Source organism: Elephas maximus, chromosome 12 (assembly GCF_024166365.1).
Source record: "Elephas maximus indicus isolate mEleMax1 chromosome 12, mEleMax1 primary haplotype, whole genome shotgun sequence".
NCBI classification, from domain to species: Eukaryota; Metazoa; Chordata; class Mammalia; order Proboscidea; family Elephantidae; genus Elephas; species Elephas maximus.
This window is the reverse complement of record NC_064830.1, coordinates 61,019,040-61,025,585: the sequence shown is the minus strand read 5'-3', so window position 1 is coordinate 61,025,585 and position 6,546 is coordinate 61,019,040. Positions and strand designations below refer to the sequence as shown.

At 42.2% G+C, this 6,546-nt stretch overlaps 1 pseudogene; it reads left to right on the top strand.

Annotated features, from left to right (window-relative positions):
• The first annotated feature begins 2,370 nt into the window (after window positions 1–2,370).
• On the top strand, window positions 2,371–3,982 carry LOC126087480 (olfactory receptor 1361-like; annotated as a pseudogene).
• The last annotated feature ends 2,564 nt before the right edge of the window (window positions 3,983–6,546 follow it).

Genomic DNA, 6,546 nt, shown 5'->3' with positions numbered 1-6,546 from the left:
CACTCTGTCTCAGCTGGCATAGCCAATCAGTGAATAAGTGCTCTGCGTTCTACCTCCTTAGCATCCTTCATGATATTCTCTATTCTCCACATTTGCTCTTGTTGAGGGTCTCATGACTTGCTGAACTATGGTGACACTTAATATTGGTCTTCTTGATTCAGAGTTTCCCTTCTCTGATGATTCCACTCACCACACTGCTGTCACAGAGACCTTTCTACAATGCAAATCATATCCTAGCCTTCCTGAGATTGCAATCTTTGAAGGCAATCCCTCTGACTCCAGGATAACATCCAATCTTTTTAATATGTGTGTTATGGAGTGGCTATAACACACGTATTAAAAAGATTGGATTTATCATCCAAACAATGATTGGGTAAAAGGAGGCTTATCAGTAATTAGAGTTAAAATCAGACTTGCCAGGCAAAGCAAATTGCATGATCCATCACCCTAATTTCAGGGATGCCGTAGTCTGCTGTCTGCTCCATGCCTTTCTTTCCCTGCTCTAATCCAAACGCACTAATTCCACTCAAACCTGATAGCTCCTTCTCCAATAGACTAGGTTACTTGGTGGCCACACTTACTTCCATCTGGGTATAATATCTTCACAAGCCTCCTTCCCTAAACTGACCTCCCTTTCCTGAAAAGCACTTATCTGTGTTTAAAACTCGTCTTTTTTTACTCTTCCCCGCCCATCCCAATGGAATTGCTTGATTTATGCTCCCAATGTGCCCTGTATCTCCTGCAGTTGTTTGAATTTTTTAGGGCATTCCACTAGGAGAATACAGAGCCCTTGAAAGGAGAAACACACTTGTGGATCTATGGATTAGGGGGCACTCTCTGAACACGGTGATCACTTGAAAGTTGGGAAGACATCCCAAGAGAAACCTACTCCGGGAGCCTGGGGTTCCTCAATCATGGAATGATATGCACTTCCTGATATCTCCCCGTATTCCCCCTACCCCATTACACACAGATTATCCTCTATGCCAAATGTTTAAGGATTAAGGACAGCTTTATAATGTTTTTTTTTTTTTAAATGTGCCTCAGCAGTCCCATTTGCAAAGGCATCACTAAATCCATGCAGTAGATGGCCAGAAATGAGAAGAAAACAAGTTTACAGATACAACACTGTAATCCACCCAGTTTCTGAGCTAAGAAAACAAGAAGAAAAAAGTCTTAATAAAGAAATTTCTAAACCCATAAACATAAACCCAAATCAGCAAGGTGATGATATTTGAGGCCCAGGGAATTTTGTCTGGGAATTGTCTCCACCCAGATTGCTTCATCTTCAAGTTCTGACCTAGGAGTTAACTAATACATTTTGTCACCGTTGTAGGGTCCAAAGGGACTAGTTGGGACAGTTACTTTCTGCTTGTCTGTAATGAGGCTCTCAGGGAGTCTGGTCCCAGTGGCCACGGAGGCTCCTGTAAATGCCTGCTATGTGATTGCCCCAAACATCCTTCCTGCACACAGGGCCAAGGCCATGAACCTCTTGTCTTCACTCACTCAGGACTTGTCTTTATTTCCAAAACTTGCCCATCTTTATAATACAGTAGAGTACTGACCACTCCACAGTAACAGCACCCACTTCTCCCAGCTAAGACTATGTTGTTGTTGTTATGTTGTTAGGTGCCATCGAGTTGGTCCTGACTTACAGCGACCTTGTGTACAACAGAACAAAACACTGTCAGTCCTGCACCATCTAAGCAATCTTTGTTATGTTTGAGCCCATTGTTGCAGCAACTGTGTTAACCCATCTTGTTGAGGGTCTTCCTCTTTTTTTGCTGATCCTCTAATTTACCAAGCGTGATGTCCCTCTCCAGGGACTGGTCCTTGCTGATAACATGTCCAAAGTATATGAGACAAAGTCTTGCCAATCTTGCTTCTAAAGAGCATTCTGTTTGTCCTTTCTACAAGATAGATTTGTTTGTTCTTCTGGCATTCCATGGTATATTCAATATTCTTCACCAATACCATCATTTACAGGCATCAATTCTTCAGTCTTCCTTATTTATTTTCCAGCTTTTGCATGCATTTGAAGCAATTGAAAATACCATGGCTTGGGCCAGTCACACCTTAGTTCTCAAAGTGGTATCTTTGCTTTTTAAGGCTTTAAAGAGGGCTTTTTCAGTAGATTTGCCTAATGCAATAAGTTGTTCGATTTCTTCACCGCTGTGTCCAAGGGTGTTGATTGTGCTTCCGAGTAAAAAGAAATCCTTGACTGCGTCAATATTTTCTCCATTTATCATGATGTTGGCTATTGGTCCAGTTGTGAGGATTTTTGTTTTATGTTGAGGTGTAATCCATAGTGAAGGCTGTAGTCTTTGATCCAGCATCACAGCAACATGCAAGCCACCACAGCTCGACAAAATGACAGACAAGTTGGTAAGACTATAGCAGTAGAGATGTCAATATTTGTTTACTAAGGAGTAAAGTTTAGGAACTCCTTTTGGTAAATCTTGCAGATTCAGGGAGCAATAATAGGAGTCCTGAATCTATCAGCTGGAGCTTGTGATAAAGCCAGTAATAATAAGGCGTTTCTTTGTCTGTTTAGGAGAACCTAAATAGTTGGGGATAAAAACCCTGTTGCCATCAAGTCAATTCTGACTCATGGCGACCCTATAGGACAGAGTAGAACTGCCCTATAGGGTTTTCAAAGACCAGCTCGTGGGTTGAAACCACCAACCTTTTGATTACCAGCAGTAGCTCTTAACCACTGCGCCACCAGGGCTCCAGCTGAAGATGGGAACTGGGAAATATAAGAGAGATACATACAGTCATAGAGTTGAACTGTGTACGTGCCTGTGTGCTTTTCAATGCCAAATATACAAAATAAGAGTCAGTAAATCCTGTAGGAATAGCATAAGGACAGAGTGTTGGAAATTGCACAGTTCTTGTCTTAGCAACTCTGTTAATTGATTTGCAATGTGGTCCATCCTGGAGCTTGATTAGTCATTTCTTATCCATTCATTTGTAGGTTTCGGAGTTTGCTGTTGTGTATTAACTTGGGTCTGTGCCCATGAGTGGGGCAAACAGTCGAGTGTCTATGAGTTCCTCCTCCTGGGGCTCTCCAGGCAGCCCCCGCAGCAGCAGCTCCTCTTCATGCTCTTCCTTAGCATGTACATGGCCACAGTCCTGGGAAACCTGCTCATTATCCTGGCCATCAGCACAGACTCCCACCTGCACACACCCATGTACTTCTCCCTCAGCAACCTGTCCTTCATGGACATCTGCTTCACCTCTACAACTGTCCCCAAGATGCTGACCAATCCTTTACTCAGGAGTCAGACCATCTCCTTCTGTGGGTGTCTCACACAGCTGTATTTTCTCATTGTGTTTGCATACGTGGACAATTTCCTTCTGGCCGTGATGGCCTGTGATTGCTTTGTTGCTGTGTGCCACCCCTACACTACACAACAAAAATGACCCATCAGCTCTGTGGCCTACTGGTTGCTGGGTTGTGGGTTATTGCCAAACTGAATGGTCTGTTGCATACCCTGCTGATGGCTTGACTCTTTTTCTCTGCAGACAACAGGATCCCCCACTTCTTTGGTGATGTTTCTCTTCTACTGAAACTCACCTGCTCTGACACACACCTCAATGAGATAATGATTCTTATTGTAACAGGGCAATAATAATTGCTCCATTCATTTACACCCGTATCTCATACGTCCTTATTGCTTGTGGTATTCTGAGAGTCTCATCCACAAAGGGAAAATGGAAAGTCTTCCCCACCTGTGGCTCACAACTGGCTGTCATTTTACTCTTCTATGGCACCATCATTGCTCTGTATTTCAACCCTTCATTCTTCCACTCAGCTGAGACAGTCATCACAGCTATTGTGGTGAACCCCATGTTGAACCCCTTCATCTACAGCCTCAGGAACAAGGACATGAAAGGGGCCGTAAGAAAAATGATTGCCATGAAATTTTTTTTCTGTTCAATCTTGACATGGACTCTGAATATCATAGAGGAGAACTAGTATCTAATAAAATCCTGTTTGCTTTCCCAACTGTGTGAAACCTAGCAGTTTTCCTTTATAAGAGGTCCATCCAGGTATTATCTAGTGAGAACGAATCTCCTGATGCAAAGACTTTTCAGGTTAAATATCGAAAGAGATACTCTTTTACCAAATGACTGGACTATTCCAACTGCAATGTCATTAAGTCAAAACGCCCAGGAATGAACCTTAATGGGTTTGTTACTCATTACAACAAAGCAGAACATACTCTTTGGGGAACCCTGGGACTTCTTAGTAGGAGGGTGTTAGAAAGAACTGAAAGGATTTGTACTAGTGCGAGGTGATGTTGATGAGAATTCAAGCAATCAGTGCTTTGATCTGGATTAGATGTTGCTAGAAATCAGGGCTAATTCTTATTGGGCATGTCATTATCTTATCTAGGAGGAGGGAAGGCTAGAGGGAGGCTAAAGGCAAGATTGGTAAAGAAGCAGCCATCACATCAGCCTGGATGAGAAATGTCTGTGACTTGGACCATGTTTATGCTTTTGTCTCTCGTCAAATACGACTACTGTGGTCTTCCTTTGTCTTGATCCACCATGGTCACAGAATGACCTTGTCTGATAGTGATGTTCTGTGAAATTCTCTAGGCCCAGCTGTGAGTGGTCACCCAACTCCTGGATGTCAGTATTGCTTTTCTCTTTCTCATAAAAGAGAACTTCACATGAGCACAGCTGAAGGGAGGATCATACTGGTGTTGAGGCAGGATGGAGAAGAGTTCATTTAGGGTTCCAGGAAGTCCTAATTCTGCCAGGACTCAAGCTAGTTTTTTTTTTTTTAATTGTGCTTTAAGTTAAAGTTCACAATTCAAGTCAGTTTCTCATTCAAAAACTTATACACATATTGTTATATGACCCTAGTTGCTCTCCCTCCAATGTGACAGCATACTTCTTCTTTCCACCCTGAACTTCCCGTGTCCATTCAACCAGCTCCTACCCTCCTCTGCCTTCTCATCTCGCCTCCAGACAGGAGCTCCTCACATAGTCTCATGTGTCTACTTGAGCTAAGAATCACACTCCTCATTAGTATCATTTTATGTCTTATAGCCCAGTCTAGCCCAGTCTAATCTTTGTCTGAAATGTTGGCTTCAGGAACGGTTTTAGTTTTGGGCTAACAGGAGTTCAGGGGCCATGACCTCTGGGGTGCCTCCAGTCTCAGTCAGACTATTAAGTCTGGTCTTTTTACTAGAATTTGAGGTCTTAAGCACCTCACTTTTCTCCTGCTCCATCATGGATTCTCTGTTGTGTTCCCTGTCAGGACAGTCATTGGTGGTAGTGGGGCACCATCTAGTTCTTCTGGTCTCATGCTGATGGAGTCTCTGGTTTATGTGGCGCTTTCTTTCTTGTGGGCTCATATTTTCCTTGTTTCTTTGGTGTTCTTCATTCTTCATTGCTCCAGGTGGCGTGAGACCAATTGAAGCATCTTAGTTGGCCACTTGCTAGCTTTTAAGACCCCAGACGCCACTCACCAAAGTGGGATGCAGAATGTTTTCTTAATACACTTTGTTATGCCAGTTGAACTAGATGTCCCCTGAAACCATAGTCCCCAGACCCCCACCCCTGCTAGTCTGTCCCTTGAAGTGTTTGATTGTATTCAGGAAACTTCTTAGCTTTTGGATTAGTCTAGTTGTGCTGACTTCTCCTGTACTGTGTGTTGTCCTTCCCTTCACCTAAAATAATTCTTGTCTACTATTTAATTAGTGAATACCCCTCTCCCTCCCTCCCCACCCTCATAACCATCAAAGAATGTTTTCTTCTATGTTTAAACCTTTTTTTGTGTTATTACCATAGTGGTCTCATACAGTATTTGTCCTTTTGTGGCTAATTTCACTCAGCATAATGCCTTCCAAATTTATCCGTGTTATGTTTTGCAGATTCATCATTGTGTGGTATTCCATTGTGTGAATATACCATAATTCGTTTATCCATTCGTCCATTGATGGTCATCTAGGTTGTTTCCATCTTTTTGCTATTGTGCACAGTGCTGCAGTGAACATGGATGTGCATATATCTATTCATGTGAGGGCTCTTATTTAGGATATATTCCAAAGAGTGGGATTGCTGAATCATATGGTACTTCTATTTCTAGCTTTTTAAGGAAGCACCAAATAGACTTACAAACTGGTCGTACCATTTTATATTCCCACCAGCAGTCTGTAAGTGTTCCAGTCTCTCCACAACCCCTCCAACATTTATTATTTTGTGTTTTTTGGATTAATGCTAGCCTGTTGGGGTGAGATGGTATCTCATTGTAGTTTTGATTTGCATTTCTCTAATGGCTATGATCCTGAGCATTTCCTCATGTATCTGTTATCTGCCTGAATGTCTTTGGTGAAGTGCCTGTTCATATTCTTTGCCCATTTTTTAATTGGGTTATTTGTCTTTTCATTGTTGAAGTTTTGCAGTATCTTGCAGATTTTAGAGATTTGACCCTTATTGGATTTTTTGTAGCCAATTTTTTTCCCAGTCTGTAGGCTGTCTTTTTACTGTTTTGGTGAAGTCTTTGCATGAGCATAATTTTTGGATTTT